Genomic DNA, 18,504 nt, shown 5'->3' with positions numbered 1-18,504 from the left:
CTTTTTTAAGCCTTTAGTCTTTTCACCTTCTCTCACCTTCTTTGTGCCTCACATCCCTGTCTTCCTTTTGTTTTTGTTTACATTTCTGTTTCCATTGCATTTTAATAATCCCTAAAATAATATGTTATTGACTAATTAATAATATCTGATCAATTCATTTTATTTTCATATATCAAGCCTAAATCTTCCACTAGTGAAAGTAAAACGGTTGGTCTTCTCATTGGCACTAAAATAATATATTCTGAGGGATAGACGGGCATTCAGGACATGCTAAGAAAGGAGAAAAAAAGCAAAAATATGGGACAATATTCATATTTATATATATATATATATATATATATATATATATATATATATATATATATATATATATATACAGAGGAGTTACTGAAGGATAAGAAAAGGTATCTGTGTCGAACATGGGGTGTTTGGTTTTTTTTAGCATTATTTCTGCAGCCATAGCTAAGCTGAGCACATGCAATTTTGAAAGTAGGGATGTCAAGTAATGCTAAACACTAGGTGGTATATTAGGATCATGCTAAACTCTAAGGGATGAAATAACAGAAGGAGGTGCAGTCAGAACAGACCCAGGGCCTAGCAGATAGATCTATGTACTAATATTTGTCTGAATTATTATTGATGGTTTTCATCATATACGATACTATAATTCTCTGACCAATAGGTGATTTTTATTATTTTATAGATGGAAAACCATGAGGAAACATACAAATTGACCCTCTTTGTCTGAGTCCACCTGCGTTTAAGAGACTGAAGGTTGCCTCAGTAGCTCATAGAAAAGATTCAGGAAATCTTGAAGTTGAAACAAACGTCCCTAACTGCCTCACTACGCTGGCCCTGTTTCAACTCCCAACAGAGCGAGCAAAAGTTTCTATCATCCTTGACCTAAATTAGAGACCTCATCCACTTCTCTTGACCTCCATTCCTCTCTGATTTCATCTCAGGCTCTACTGAGTTTAGTCTCCCTGGGTAGAAAACGGTTTGGGAAGAAAGAAAAAAAGAATTCTTGACTAGAACACCACTAAGGGTAAAGAGGCAAATATGAGAAAATGAAGTCAGTCCTGAGTGGTGGAGCAGTGCAGTTTAATTTTCCTCTTCCCTCGAGCCCTAGTTCTATCCACTTAATAACATGACATTTTAGACCTATGAATCTGCTTTAGTTTCTTCTTATAATGTCCCCTCTTTTTTTTCCTTATGTTACCATGTTTTCTCCCTCTTTCTCATATGTTTCCCTTGTTCTCTGCGCTGTCTTTGTTACTTCCTCATGCCCTTGTGCAGGGGCCGATTTAGGAAATTTGGGGCCCTAGACAAAGGCAGGCAGGGGACCCTCTGAATTAAGAAGACGACACATAAAACAGATCAATTATACAAATACAGAAATTCTAATAGAATATATACATTATTTGTTCAAAGTTTTGTCCCTCTCTTCTTGCATTTTCTTGTTGCATTCCTGAGACAAAAGTTAACATTATAATTGTTCTTATGGCATTTTAACTAAAGGATTTTTATCAAAAAACAGGATTGGTTTGCACGATAAGGAATAGTTGTGTTAACCAAACATGTAAAAAGAGTTTTATGGGGCCCCCAGGAACTTGGGGCCCTAGGCAACTGCCTAGTATTGCCTAATAGTAAATCCCCCCCTGCCCTCTTGCTACTGTAGAAACAGCATCTGTAGCCCAAGACTATGAAAGTAGACCTGGGACTGACGATGACACCGGGAAAACTAAACCAAGCTTTTTTTTTTTCTAATGTTATCCATCACAGCTTTAACATGGTTTTATCAGCTATTTTGAATTCCTATGTGACCTCTCAGAAATCTGCCTAATTTCACTCGGCTGAGGCGGCTGATTTCTACAACTCAGCATGTGCAGAAAAAAATAATCAGGGACAGAGAAAATCACAATTATACATTTCTACAGCACCTATTGCTAACAAGAGTAGTAAAAAAAAAGTATTTTGTGTTTTACTGTTTTAAAAATCTAATGGTTGCTTTTACTCAATCGAGCAAGCCTACTGTGTCGAAAAAAGTGGAAAATAATCTGTGTATGGTTATTTTTTTGGATTTCTGTTTAAAAATGAAACAAGGCCAGTTGATAATACATTTTATGTTTGTTTTAAAATAAAATTACAAAAAGACCTTCTCTTCAAGAAAGTAAAGTGAGTCCCACTCTGAGAAGAGTCCACCTCTAAAAAGAATCATGCCCTGGGAAGAGTCCAGCTCTGAGAAGAATTCAGCTCTTAGAAGAGTCTCAAGCTTAGAAGGATCCAGCTCTAAGAAGAATCACACCCTCGGAAGAGTCTCGCTCGGAGAAGGATCCAGCTCTGAGAAGAGTCCAGCTATAAGAAGAAAACATGCTACTCCAAGCTGCTGCAAGGGTAATACTCCATGACGGTGGTCTTCATCTTTCAAAAGTTTCATCTGTTTGTAGAGGTGCTGTACAATCTGGAAATACAATCTTCTTATCCATGTAAACACCATGCTTTGCACTGTGTTCACGGCAGCTGTAGCCAGAATGACTTTGGTACATTTCAACAATGCACGAGCAGGCGCATCACAGATAAAGGCATCAGGAAGTGCAACATTAAAATGTTTTCCTTTGTAATTCAAACCCTCTTGACTTTCTGACTTTAGGTCTTCAATGAACTCTTTTAAGTATTTCATGACAGTCAGGTTTTGCCACACATGCATATAAGCCAATGATAAACACAACAGACTTTGGAAATTCCTTATTTATGGCCAAAATAGGCCACAACTCGTTTTTTTTATTATTATTATTGTTTTTTTAAATAAGATATCAATGTTCACCCGGAGATTCAATGAAAGATGGGAGTCATTTAACAGCTGTGAAGTTGGTATGTTAGCCAGTGCAAAATGATAGTAGATACAATTTCCCATTTCTTTCACTTCAAAGGTTTTGGGAGTAGACAAAAGAGTTCTAGAGTCCCTGGGTAAATCCAAACCATAGTGCGCTAAAATATGTAGCAGCTCTGTCAAGGAACTGTGAGAGATATTTCAATTTGCTGCCCAACCAGAAAGCCTAATTTTAAGTTCTGGTGTGGAATCAGTTTCTTCAGAGGTGATTTTCAAATCTATTTCAATGCTACTGACAGTAAATTTTCTTCCAGCAAATGATTGTTCTTCATTTTCATGATCAAATTGTAAATCATACTCTTTTTTTGTATTCCCTCGTATGAGACTCAAAGTTTCAGTCTTCACTGTGTATCTGGTAGTCCACTTCTGAAACATAATCCAAATCTGAAAATGTGCCAATTTTGACCTTTAAGTCTTAAAAAATTTGTAAATGCTCAGAAACTTTGGCTTTAATTTGTCTTCTTTTTGTCCGAGAACTGCAATAGTAATCCAGTGTTGTAATTCTGTAAAGCACAAACAAAGCACACTTTCAGGTGGCTATTTACTAAGAATATGAGAGAATACTTCTCTAAAGACAAATCTAATTTTGTCTTTGCCAAAAACTTTAACGCAGTGATTAATCATATAAATTTGACTATTAAGGTACTTTATGTGTTAGTTGAAATATAAAAGGTGATAAGAAAGGACAAATGGAGTTTTCAGGATGTAAAATTGGTATGGAATTAAAATTGATATTTCACAAGTGCAATAAAAAAAAACACCAATAAGACAACACCCCTCAATCATTAACACTAGCACTCCAAAGGACGTCATTTTGACGGTTTCGTAGATTTTAAAAGGAAATAACAATATTTAAAATTAATCTTATGTTGCTGATGTTAGTTCACTTTTTTATTTCTATATTTCCTTAATTTCCACATAGTTTTTTTTTTTATCAAATAAAAACTTAATTTTACCTCAATCTTTCACAGCCATCATTTTAACAGCTCTATTAGTTGCACTGTAAATTCTTCCAGCGGTTAATTGATGTTCGGTACCGTTACCTAGCAACCAAACTTCTACCTAGAACTCTTTGGCTAATACGGTAAATTTGGCTTTCAGAAGAAATCTAACAGCGAAACAGGCTTTAGAAATCCTTCGAAATATTGATGATAGTGATTCGGGCGGAGGGGGAGAGACTGATGAGGAGGACTGGGTGGGAAGCGGCTCAGAGAGCGAGTCCGAGGATGATCAACGCAGACGTATCACTGACCCATCAGACAATAGTAAAACTTTAGTTCAAGCACTGCCCACACATCAGCCAGTCCACATCCACCCGAACGCCAAACCAGAGCCCATAGTCCACTATAATCACACAGAGTTCGGGGTGGATGTGTCTGATCAGATGATTAGAAAGGATTCTGTAAAAGCTGTGACGCGAAGGTGGCCTGTGGCTGATATTTTACGAGCTCCTGGAAATATCAGCTATAAACGCATTGGTTTTGTTCAGGAGCTGTTTGAAGATCAGTTTTTCATGAAGAGATTTTATCCTTGAACTGGTAAAACGGTTGCGAGCAGACCGCAGGTTTCCAGCCTCTCCGTCGCAGCTTTGTCGAGCTTCAGCAAGAAAACGCTCATATTACGTTTGTCATAAATGTGAAAAGGTGGTCTGCGGGAGATGTTTGGAGGGAATCAATTTCTTTAAATAAAATTGTAATTTCAAATTTTGAACCTGTGTAGTAAAATAGCCTCTCTATGGATTTATCTTTGATATAAATTTAGAACACAAGTATACGGAAGAGGATTAGGGCCACTGGAAAAAAAAAAAAAGTTAACTGATATTTAGTGTGGGAAAAAAGTCAGAATTTGGACTTTTTTCTGACCTTCAGAAAACCGAAGACTACTCCATAGGTCAGTGTTTCCAATCCTTTTTTGAATTTTATTTATTATTTTATTTTTTATACTCTAATAATCCCAGAGGGAAATTACTTCTCTGCATTTAACCCATCCCCTTGGGAGGCAGTGAGCTCCAGGGATTAAGGACTTACTCAGGGACCCAGAATGGCAGTCTGTGGGAGTGGGGGATCAAACTCACAATCTCAGGATTCAAAGCTCTATGCCCTAACCACTAGGCCGCCATTCCGAATAATAAAAAGCATTGATGATTTTCCAAAAGTGGAACAAACAATAACTGAAATAGAGACTAGTTTATTTAATCTTTTAATTTGAGCATTTCATTTTTAGAATTTTAGGTTTTTAATCTCCAATAAAAGAAACAACATACATATGGTGCCTGTAATTCATTAAGGAAAAATAACAAATTATAATCTTATTAGGATCCCTCCCTTATAATAACATTTAAACTTGATGAATTGAGAACAAAATACAGAAGACAAATTATTGTCAGACTAACTCAGTTTTATTTTGTTTTCATCAAGACACATGAGCTGCTTTGATAAGCCCCAATAGCTCAGAGTGAAAACCAGCTGATCCCAGGCTGTTCTCTACACCCAGTCTGTTCCTCTGCTTGGTTTGGATCAAAGCTGAACACAAACATATATGAAAAAACCTACTTCTTAAATGCTTGTTTTAATTTTTCAACTGGGTTCTCACCAGGGCCGTGCAGAGACCACTAAAGGGGCAGGTGCTCAAAAAAAAAAAAAGGGCACATCTTATCGCATTTTAGGACAGAATATTAACAAAGTCACATAGCTTTCAGAGTTTAATGAACAATTATAAATTACAAAATTGTGAGACATACAATCAAAGCTAAGGGAAATCTCTACATAGAACATAGAACTATGCATATGTAAAATATTTTAGTAGTAATTTCTTTCTGCAGGTCTATTTTGTTATAGGAAAGTATTACAATATTCAAACCTGCAATTTAGCCAAAGATGTAAATCAGAACTGGACCACCAGACATATTTTGTCTTTACAGAATTAAACTGTTAAAAATGCATACAAGGGCACAATGCAACCTTTTAGTGTACTGTAATCTATAAAAAAGAATGTCTGCCTGGTTTGCTGTACTGACAGTGGAGATGGAGACGGTCCATTCAGAAAAGCAGAGCTGCTGCATCAAACTTTAACTAGAACTGCAGAAAAAAAAGAACAAAACAAACATTTTATTAATGCATGTCACCATGAGAAAAGCCTACTCTGTTTGTGTCTTAGTGTATTCTGTAAGTACCTATATACATTTTCTTCAATCTTTCCTCTTCATTTTTTCTTGTCAGTTTCTCTTTTCTTTTTTTCCTCATTGTCTCATCTTTTCTGTGTTGAGTGAAGGTCAATGTCTTATTTATTTCAGTCTCTTGCCTTTCTTTTCCCCCCAAACTAAATCCAAGATTATGATCCAAAAACGTATTTTCCGTCATGGTGATTTAACTGTTTAAAAACAAATTTCCAACTTTTAAGCATTTTTGCTATTTTTGTTCTCTTTTGTTCACAGCAGCAGTTTTCTGTTAGCCATGTCTTTAAAAATGTTAATAACCTCACTGTGAATGATTGGCACATCCTTCTCGATTGCCAACAAAAGAAGGTCTGACAACCGATCCTCCTTGCATAAGCTGCGCAGTTTTGTTTTCACCAGCTTCATACATTATATCTATCATATATCTATCATGGTAGTTCTGGATGAGTTCTCCTTTAAGATACATTTACCTAACGCTAGAATAAATGAAATGTACATCATGCAGCAAAGGAAATGAGAAAATCAGACATATATCCTTAATGGAGATGATAGGTTTTTGACGGGCGATGTGCCCCTATTGCATAAGTAATACTGAAGAATGTCCTACTATCATTAACGACACAGGGAAGCTTTTTAGTTATCTTGCTTTGCTAGCAAAGTCATTAGCTAGCAGCTAGCTCATAGCACAAGAACAACAGCCTAATGTCTGTATGATAAAAATACTGAATCGATAGATAAGAACAGCTTTTCCTCACCTGGCTGTCTCCTCCCGCTCAGTAGTTCTTCAGAGAAAGGCGCGCCGCGTCCTATACTTTCCTCCGTTTAAACCGCTACCCTTTGCTAAAGTAGAGAAATTATAAAACGTTCAAAGTTTTCCGTTGTCTGACAAGTAGGAAGCCTACTCCAGTATTTTCATCAAAAATTATGTTTTTTAATTCACAAAAAACTGTTCTGTAATCATTACAGAACAGTTTTTTGTGAATTAAAAAACATAATTTTCAATGTAAAAGACTAAAAGCACAGAGTAAACAGTGTTTTAGATCAAACAATACTGCATCATCCATGGGGCTCATTTGGTTTCACTTACATGTGTATTCAGGTTGACATTGCGGAGAGGCGGTGCAGACTGAAGACAGCCATCCGTCCGATCATGGTTGATCTTGCTTAGGGCCAAATGAGCAGCGGCCACAGTGTAATGTGGAATATTCGCTACCTTTAGCTCTGCAGTTAGCCGCCTTATCTGACTGTGCGAGAGGCAAGTGCGTCGTCACCGGCAAAAGGTCAAAGGTAACAATGTGACCTGAGGGCTTATTGTATTGTTTTTCTTGCCAAAAAAAAAAGATAATAATAATAATTTCAGTACATGTGTCAAATAAAAAAAATTAAAATAAAAAAAAAGGGACCAAAAGGGCACATTGGGATCATGGAGCAAAAGGGGCAGGTGCTCAAGCCCCCTTAGCCCCCCCCCTCTGCACGTGCCTGGTTCTCACAAACCAAAACTGATCCCAACCCTATTGTATTTTATGACCTAAGAAATAAAATATTTTCATGTACCCCTTGCAATGCACTCGTGGATTAATAGGGGTACACTTGCCTCTAGTTGGGACACACTGCTGTAGACAACAAACTGACAGAGCAAAACAGTTTGAGACTCACGCATATTAGTGTCTTCACACGCTCACACTCCAAATCCAAATCCATGTCCGCGTTTTAAACACAACCGTCGTGCTAAAACACAAAGGCATGCCAGGTTCATATCCAGTCCGTATTTTCTCACTGTGCTGAGAGCAGCGGAGCTGAGAAACTTGTGCCACATATTGATAAATTACTGAGCAGTTATTACGAGGTTTGTCATTTTAATTTGATCTTATCTGGACTAGGATAATTCACTTTGTAAATTAATATAGATTTTAAGCAGTCTAGCACTTGGGTAAATATGAATAAAATATACAGCATCTAGCTTAAATTATCACTGTGGAGACTGAGTGTAGGATCAAATCAAAAGGTTTGTTTTTTCTATACCTAGTGCTTTTTTTTACTGAGCTTTACTCCTTGTTGCTCTAATTCATTCACCTGACTTAGTCCCAGTTTTGCTCACAAGTTAAATAATTATTGCTCAGTTTATTTTAATAATCTCCCGTTGGATTTTATGACTAGTTAAACCAACACTAAACTAAATTCTTAAAGCTTATAGGTTTTCTTTACAAACCAACAGGAGATCCACAAAAAGAGAAAGAACCATGACATTTTATTCTTCAAAAGATTAGCCACCCAAGAAAAGACCAACGACATTCAGAGAGGATGTGCAGAACAATGCAGTTATCCAGGATTGATATAAGATGAATCAGGGGATGTTTTATTATTACTTATCTTTTTTCATTTATTCTTATTTTGGTCCATTGAATATGTTTAAAAACTCAATTTCCTTTACATCTACCAAAATCAAACATCCAAAGAGGTGCTGACTTGTGTCATGGAGAGTTTTCACAACTATCTAGTCAGGGAGCTGGTTACACGCAAAGCCAGGGAATTACAAGGTAAGTTGTAGTATAAAGGTGCACCGTTTCACATTTTTGAAGATTATTGCCAAGAGATCCTACAGCAGCGCTCAGCATACCGCGGGATCATGAAAGAACTGTATGATCGAGGACTCGAGCCTGTTCTGCGTTACCCAGCCAAACTATTCATCATGACTGAGAATGGGAGAAGGTTCCTGGCTTCACCTGAGGACGCCAAGCGCTATATTGGCCCAACTCTACCCCGCCATTGGAATAATTGATAGCTGGATCCAAGTGAAGCTCTGCAGTCAAATTGGTTGAATTTGTAGTTGTCTGGTTTGACCTGGTTGTGTTCTTACAAGTGATTATTCTATATTTGGAAGGAGGAAAATGTTAGTCTAAAATGAGGGAAGTCCTGCAGAGGACAGAAGATACCCTGCTGTTCGATGGACACGTAAATATTTGTTTTTCCTTTATAGGGGGGCTGGGTCCAGATATAGGTGCTTTTAGCCAGGGTATAGATGTGTGTGTGTGTGTGTGTTTTTTTTTTTCTCTTACAGCTCTTGGCCAACAAAATGCCAAGTACCAGTCTCCTTTCAGCCAAATTCAGATCACCATACTGCTTTGTGTACACCTCTTGTGGAATAATAAGGTATGACTGACACAGGTAATAATTTGAGGTGAGCGGACCGGAAAATACAACAAACATTGCTAAAGTTATGGCTGATTTGCAGCAACTCAAAGGTGACATCTTCTTACAAGAAACACACCTTCTTAATAGAGAAATAATACGACTTAAAAGAAATTGGATTAGCCATGTATTTAATTCTAGACTCAACGCCAAGGCTCGAGGAACAGCCATACTTATTCGTAATAATATCGTGTTTGAACAACACAAAATAATGGCAGACACAGAGGGCTATTTCATAAATGTGTTCGGTAAGTTGCAAAACTATCTAATCATACGAGCTTGCGTCTATGGTCCGAATTGGTATGACAACACATTTGTTTTTAGACTCTTTTCATCTATGCCTGACATTGAAAACTATTATTTAATTTTAGAAGGAGACTTTAATATGGTCCAGGATAACATTTTTGACAGATCCTCAAAGAAACCAATCTCATTATCTAAGGCTGCTAAAAGTCTTAATTTTTTTAAAAATTGAGTTGGTATTGGTGGATCAGTGGAGACATGGGAACCCAGCAATTCTGCAGTTTTCTTTCTTTTCCCATGTCCAACGTACCTATACAAGCATTGATTTCTTCCTTATGGATATCAGACTGCTTTCTAAAGTAAAGGCTGTGATTATCATACTATAGCTATATCTGACCACTCACCAGTCTCCTTAGATTTAGAATTACTCTTTCAATCTTGTTGCCTTCAATTTTGGACATTTAATTCTATGCTGCTTACAGGGGAGGACTACAAACAGTTTTTAAGAAACCAGCTTTCACTTTACTTTGATCTTAATGATTCAACTGGCATATCGAGAGACACCCTCTGGGAAGCCTCCAAAGCATATATACGAGGTCAGCTCATTAGCTTTACTTCTAATTTCACAAGAAAGAGGTTACGTCACATCAATGACATGCTGAATCAGATTAAAGAGGTGAATTCTAGATATGCAGCAACCCTTTACCATTACCTTTACAATAAATGTGTAAAACTTCAAACCAATTTTATTCTGACTACATCTACAAATGCACTGCTTCAGCTAACCAAGAAAAGGCAGCGCTTTTTTGAATCTGGCGACAAAGTGGGGAAACTTTTAGCTTTCCAAGCATGAGCTCAGGCAACATCCAAATTAATCCCATTCGTCTGATCAGCCACATGGGAGATTCTTTCTGATCCACAGAAGATAAATGTGTTGGGATCCTCAGGCTTGCCCACCAGAGGGCGCAGAGGATCCCCTTCTGCTCTTTGTTATTTTCCCTTAGGGCTGGAGTTACTGTTGGGAACTCTGTTGAACTTTTACCCCATTTCCGAGTGTGTTCTGCATTTTGGGCTTAATTCAGATACCCATCATGACAAAATGACAGATTTGTGTCATTCTATTCTTTATACCTCCCTGGCCTCTCCCCTTTCACATGATATACTTAAAGACATCAATTTTCCAAGGATAGATAATGATCTTGGGGTGGGTTTGGGGGGCCTATCACTATAAACGAAGTGCAAGATTATTTCATGTCTTTAAAGCTGCAGTCTGTAACATTGAGAAGAGAGCAGACTTTGACTGAAAATTTGAAGAAAAACAGGTTTCATTCCACTCCCCCACCCTCTCTGCTTCACTCATGCCCCACCTCCAAGCTCCACCCCTCTCACAGCATCTGCGCGGCTACCGCATGCGACCAGAAGGGGTAGGGGGTTGGGGGATTTAGCGTGTGTGAGCTGTGATTGACAATCCATCAGACGCTCCTCTGGCTGTGATTGGTTGTTTTGACTCGTCCCGAATTATTCTTTCCAGATTTAAATACAGGCAGTATGCGGGACCAATTGAAGTAGTTTTTTTCACAGGTTACATATCACATGTACTGCTGTCTGGGCATAGGGACAGTTTTAGCCAATATGACAAAAAAGTGATTTTTAAAAACTTACAGACTTCAGCTTTAAGTTTGGGGAAGTCTCCTGGCCACTTCGAAATACTCCAAGATCTCTATAGATTTTTTGGGTCCAGTATTGACAGATATGTATAATGAGGCCTTCTCAAACAAACACCTGCCTAGCACCTTACTGTACAATATCACTGATTGTTAAGAACGATAAAGAACCCTCACTATGCAGTAGCTATAGACCTACTTCCCTCCTAAATGTAGATTTGAAAATTGTATCTAAAATTCTTGCAACACATTTCCAACGAGTACTTCCCCTTATTATTTCATCAGATCAAACAGGCTTCATGACTGGGCGACAGTCATTCCATAACACCAGACATCTTCAAACTATTATCCATATGCCAGGCACCATATCTCCTGAAATAGTTGTATCTCTTGACGCCAAGAAGGCTCTCAATCGGGTCGAATGGGGGTTTTTATATAAAGTAATGGAAAGATTTGGTTTCAATAATAATTTTATCCTCTGGGTTAAGCTGTTGTATTCTTCACCAGTGGCCTCGATCAAACCGAATGACACAGTGTCTCCACCCTTTCCTCTCAGAAGGGGCACTAGGCAGAGATGCCCTGTGTCCCTTGCTATTTGCTATCGCAATAGAGCCTCTGGCCATCTGGTTGCGTGCTGAGGAGGGCTTTAAGGGTATTCTGAGATCTGGTGTAACCCATAAAGTGTCCCTTTATGCGGATGACTTACTCTTATACATTTCTGATTCTCATACATCTCTCCCAGTGCTCTTTAACATTCTAGAAAAATATAGCAAGCTTTCTGGATACAAGCTTAACTACCAGAAAAGCCAATTATTTCCCTTGAACTCTCCAGCAAGGAAACTTCCACGCTCAATCTCACCCTTTAAATGGGTGGAAGCATTTGATTTCCGTCCTAGTCATGGAACGCTGGACCAGCTCTACACCCTCAGCAGGGCCCTGGAGGGTGAATGGGAGTTCGCCCAACCAGTCTACATGTGCTTTGTGGACTTGGAGAAGGCATTCGACCGTGTACCTCGGGGAGCCCTGTGGGGGGTTCTCAGGGAGTACGGGGTGCCAGGCCCTTTGATACGACAGGTGGATTGGCGCAGCGTCTGCCGTGAAGCGGGCGCTGTACCAGTCCGTCGTGGTGAAGAGAGAGCTGAGTCAAAAAGCAAAGCTTTTGATTTATTGGTCGATCTAAATTCCTACCATCATCTATGGTCATAAACTCTAGGTCATGACCGAAAGAACGAGATCACGGATACAACCGGCCGAAATGGGTTTCCTCCGTAGGGTGGCTGGGCTCTCCCTTAGAGATAGGGTGAGAAGCTTGGTCATCCGGGAGGGACTCGGAGTAGAGCCACTGCTCCTCCACGTCGAGAGGAGCCAGCTAAGGTGGCTCGGGCATCTGGTTAGGATGCCTCCTGGACGCCTCCCTGGTGAGGTGTTCCAGGCAGGTCCCACTGGGGGGAGGCCCCGGGGAAGACCCAGGACACGCTGGAGAGACTATATATTTCTCGGCTGGCCTTGGAACGCCTTGGGGTTCCTCCTGAGGGGCTAGAAGAAGTGGCTGGGGAGAGGGAAGTCTGGGCCTCCCTTCTAAGGCTGCTGCTCCCGCGACCCGACCCCAGATAAGCGGAGGAAGATGGATGAATGTATGGATAGATGGATCCAGACTGGACTGGACTGGACTGGACTGTTCTAGTGTAAAATAATAAAAAGAAAAAATGTTAGGGGTTCAAAATGTAGCTAGAGCAATACTGAACTCATTACAAAAATAAAGCATCGAAGCACTATTTTTATTGTATTCTTTTTTAAAGCCTAGTGCTGTGCCGGTGTTAGTAAATGAGCCAGATGCAGAGATCATATATTGAACGTGTTTTAGGTTAAAATACAATACACCTTGGTGACCTCCAAGGAGAGCTTTTCCTTTTGTAGAACGAAAATAGTATGTAATTGCTTCTATAAGTTACCTTATATCAACTCCAATACAGGCCAGATGTCTAAAAATTGCCTTGGCAAAGGCCATCAATCTTATATGTTGTACAGTGCTGTTTTTGACAACTATCTTAGATTTTGTCGAAAGACGAAAACTATTAATAATTTTAGCTGCATTTTAGTCATCATGATATGTGATAGTTTTAGTCAATTTTAGAGGCTGCCACCGGTATGTGGGGGTCTGAGCGCCTCCGACAGATATAATATTGGAAGGTGGGATTATATTCTGGATGAACTGACTGCAATGATCCAGTTTTCAGGTGGACGTTCTCACTTGAAAACATTTTAAAACTACTTTAATCCCACTGATCACAGCAAATATAGCTGCAAGGCAAAGAAAGGATAGTGAAGCTCCGCCCAACGCACGTCAGACACACTTTTGCACCGCGCAGCAAAGCTGCTTCAGCCGCGCGTTAGAACTAACTGGTATAAGCAGCAAAAATGAAGCAGCAGACGCGATTTTGCTGCTCTTGCTGCGTCCGGTGTGAGCCAGCCGTTCAAAGTAATGCTACGTTCAACAGCAAGCACAGCGTTCATTTGTTTCACCATGTTTTTCACATCAGCTGTGAGATGGGCACGCATGGAGTCACAGATTGACAGCGATGGTGATGCGTGGAAAAAACCACCTGGTCTCCTTACATTCACCTGCCTCAGCCACTCTTTCATCATCTCCTCAATGAGGAGATGAGGAGTTCTGCATAAAGCACATACCTGTTCTTTTATACACAATCCACGCCCACACTTCCCCCTTTAACGTTCTCATGGTGGTCTCAACAACGTCCACAGTAACAACACACATAGGGGGCACCGCACATTTGAGGGGAAAAAAAGGACGTTTATATGCGCCTTATAGTCACGAAAATACGTTAGTTAAAAAATTTAAAGTGACAGGGTAACCACATTGTCTATTAAGATGTTCCATTTTTGTCCCATTATCCCACAAAGAAATTTACAAGGGCCTACATTTCCATGTCAAACCCATGTACGGTCAGCCCATGCTTATGTCATGTGGGTTCAATGTAGTCAGTCCATATGGGTTTCCCATGTTGGGCTAATGACATTGAAACCATGTGGGTTCCACATGGTGTTGCCCATTTCTTTCCCATTCACAGTTAGCCCACATGAAAAAGGACTAGGCCCAACTTAGCCCACATTATTACTGAATGGAGCCCATACATTTAGCCTAAACAGGCCAGCCCATATTGTTCCCATTTTAGGTTAACCATATGGGTCCCATGCAGTTAGTCCATATAAGGCCAATGCCCATTCATTACCCGTGTACCCACAACAAACCCATGTGGGGCCCACCCATGCATGCTGGCTGGGTAGTGTCAAGTGTTTCCAGTGTTGGGACTAAAATTTTTTGGCCATTTATCAATTATATCAAAATTTTGAAACAAAAAACTAATCAGGAATTTCAAAATTTACAGCAATTACTCCAAATAGATTTACATTCTGTGTGCCATTTTGTGAGGTTTCCTTCGGTGAATAGAAACATGTGACTATATGATGTCGGAAGCCACTAGTTCACATTTTACTTGACTGAGAAAACAGAATATATAAACCACATTAACCTTAAAGTTAATATGGTTTATAGGCTAAATACAGTACTAAGACATTTTCATTATTGCACTTTTCTTGTCCCCAATAGGGTTTTTTGTATACAAACGGATCACACACACACACACAAAAAAAGAAACAATTGCTGGGTCTGTATCTCTTGCATCTGCCATTTTACGCAAAAAAATTACCCTTTATACCCTTTGTACATTTAGGGACAGTTGAGCTAAGGACAGACTGAATGTTTCATTATCTATGAAGCTCATGGAGGAAATTATGTAAGGCCATACAAGTTATGAAGCTGCGATAGGGGGTTCATGCATTGTTTGTCAGTGTCTAGTACTAATGCCTGTAAATGCCCCATATTTGCAGACTTATTTCTTTAATAAGTGTGTAGAGGCAAGGATGCATTTTTTGTCTTGTCACTAGGGGTAGGACGCATGTGTTAGAGGTATATATTAATGTGTGTGGGTGGAGCTGTAACTGGGTGTTGGCATATTCCTGGAGCTGAATGATTGTCTAATGAATATAACCTGGATCTGCTCATTGTTCTGTTTGTTTGTTTGATACAGAGGCTGACCACGAAATCCCCCATCCTCCCCAATCGCTGCGCTACGCTCCAGACCCCCTGCGCAACGTAAAGCCTACAGCCTTGCTGGTTCCTCCCGACTTATGTATACATTTTTTTGTGTGTGTGGTTTTTTTGTAGCTGTGATGACTAGGATCATACAAAATTGTTTTTTATGAACTATGTTTGTTTTCTACTTCCAAACTCAGCATCTCTTCATCCATGCCTGCAATAACAAGATTGCTTTGAAGTTGTGAAAGTTTTGACTGGATTTGATTAAACTTTTAAGCCTCTCAGTATAAATACTTTGAACGAACTGAGACATCTGCTTCCTGGTATGTTGAAGTACCAATAATTTGCATCCAATCATTTAATTAAATGCTCTTAGTTTTGGGGAATATATAAAAAGTATGCTGTGATTTGATTGGATTCTAGGGTATAGCTACTGTAGTTTTCCTCCTGATTTTATGAAGCCTACCTTTTCTTCAGACAGCAGATATGAAAGGCTAGTCATTTAAACTTTAAGCAAAGCGCTAAATCCAAGTTTTTGTCTAAATCATGTATGAGCTCCATGACTTAAAAAGAAACTACCAAAAGATCCAAGCCTCGGCAAATTCAAGGTACAGCATCAAAGATCTGCTTCCAGTTCAGCAGCGGTTCCCTGTTAAATGTTTAAGGCCCCTGCTTTTTAGCTGAGGATTTAACAGTTTCTGACCCTCCTGTCACTCACATTAAATAACAAGGGCATGCTGAAATTGCTAAATAAATTCATCAAAAGGAAATTTGAACTTGAAATTAAATTTTAAAGCCATGTTTTTGTTTTTTTTCTCCAAAGCAACAAAGAAAATACAAGAATGGTTTTTAGTCTCTTATCTAACTCTCAATAAATAGATATATCTCTTGGCTGAGAAACTAAGGCCCATTAAAACTACACATGCAAAGTTACTTTAGGTTCTCGCTATGTTGTAAAAGTCCTGAAATGGTTTGTGAAACGGAAAGTGTTTATAATGTCATCCAACATTCCTGCCGTTAACCTGGCTCTCCCTTCCCAGTCGTTTCTCTTCCTGTTGCAGATGACGAGCTGTTATCTAGAGGATTTATTTTGAATAAATTTTTTAAACATTCCCATTTGTGTCTAGCTGAATTCTCTGATCCTCAGACTGTCATTATAGAAAATCTGGCCAAATATGAAACTGTTAACAGTGTAACTGTGGGGTTTTAATGTGTATAACACCATAGCCAGATTAGACTCAAGATCATGTCCTTGTTACAAAATATGTTTGCTGCCTGTCTGTTTAAGAACCCTGAACAATGTTGCTCCTTTTTGAGCTTGTGCAAGATGCATTTTAAACAACCTTTGTCCTTCCTGGCTAAAATAGCTTCATTATTTCAATTATTTGTTGCAAAGCAAACGGGTCACAGCTGACATGCAAAACAACGCTCCCTCATATTTATTTAACTCAGCCTTTTCCAAGGAACTTATCAGTGTTTGATCCTATTTTACCCTACAAATAATCTGCAAGGGTTCAATGTCTCTGAAGCGATGCAATAAATTTGTCATGGTGTACATAATCAATTTTTACTTGTTGACAGCCAATTGCAGCTCAAACCAGGAAACTAATGGATGTGTTCATGAAAGGGTTAAACAAAGGATGGTTTCTTACTCAAGACTACAAAAAGAGCTTGAAGATTTGGCCGCTTGGAAAGATCTTTGAATAATTGAGCACAGAAGAAACATTTTTTTATAAAGATTCATCTTTAAAGTTCTATAACAGTTGAGAGAGCCAGTAACTTTCTGCCTCCAGATCAGAGTCAATTGCCTGATCATAAACCAATATCTTGTTAGAGGAAAGATCAAGAAAAAGAAAACACACCTGTGTTTCTTCTGTGGTAGAGATTTCTCTTAGCCAAATCACCGTTGCCTCCTCTCCTTTCTCTCTACCTGCATCGATTTCTGTTTACACTATTTCTCACCAAACTATAGTCTGGAGCAGATCCTGAATTTTTGGATAAGACATTTGCCAAACATGTTGAGATCAAACAGTTTCTTGTCCCCCCTCCAGCATTCACACCTTCTCCAGCCTTGTCTGTCGCTGCTAAACCTGCCGATGGCACCTCTGCTGCTTCAACTACATCAGCCTCTTTAACCCAGGGGGCTACCACCCTCACAGCATCGTCATCATCGTCCTCTTCCTCCCCTGAGTGAAGAGAAAGGAGTGCTTCAGGAGCTGGAGGCAATAGTAGTAGCTCATCATCAACTGCTGCTTACCTTATCAAGGCTGCACTTTAAAAAATTTTATTGTCTAGAGAGCTGTTCTAAACGAAATTTCTTTTTGTCTACACTTGTGTATACAAAATGACAAAATAAATCTGTCTAAGTACCTATACCCTGCACAGATGTTCATGGACTTTCCATATAATCATAAAGAACCGGTATCCACTCCTTATTAACATGACTGTTGATTAGATCCAAGGATTTTAAGTTTTTATCAAGCTTGATGTCCACATCAGCTATGATTTGATCTACATTGGGGGGGATGAGAGGAAAACTGCGTTAAACGCTTTTACTGAGCATTATGAATATTTGGTCATTGCTTTCCGTCTGACCTATTGTGCCCTACGAGTCAAGGTGGAATGTTTATCTATGTTTATCTGGATGACATTCTCATCTATTACAAAGATCTTGAAACTCATGAAAGTCATGTCAGATGAGTATTACTCCATCTCTTTCAAAATTAGGTTTTAGGTTTGCTGCTCATGTAGCTGTATCGACTTCATATGCACTTATATATATATATATATATATATATATATATATATATATATATATATATATATATATATATATATATATATATAAATATAACCTATTTTAGAAAATGTACGTAACCTGGAGGACCTGATGTTTAACTTTATAGAGTCAGTTTAGTATAACAATTACTACCAACCTCTGGTGGAAACTAGCTCTTAAGTGGTCTCCTCCAAAGCTCTTCCCCAAGTATCGGCTGATTAGCCGATACTTGGGAAACCTCAACCTCAACTTAGCCACAAAAACACAGTAGGCTGGCAGACATAACTCAGGATCATCCACCACAAGAACCCATAAGCCCAGATCCTTTACCAAACTCTCAATCTGCAAGAACTCTCTCTCAAAAAAAACATCAACTTCTCAAAACGAAGGCTTCCAAAGTTGTTCCCGCTCCTCTATCCAGCTTCTGTCTATTCATCTATAGCCAAT

The sequence above is a fragment of the Cyprinodon tularosa genome, unplaced genomic scaffold (assembly GCF_016077235.1).
Source record: "Cyprinodon tularosa strain WSP-4 unplaced genomic scaffold, ASM1607723v1 ctg405, whole genome shotgun sequence".
NCBI classification, from domain to species: domain Eukaryota; kingdom Metazoa; phylum Chordata; class Actinopteri; order Cyprinodontiformes; family Cyprinodontidae; genus Cyprinodon; species Cyprinodon tularosa.
Note: the sequence above shows the minus strand (reverse complement) of the source record.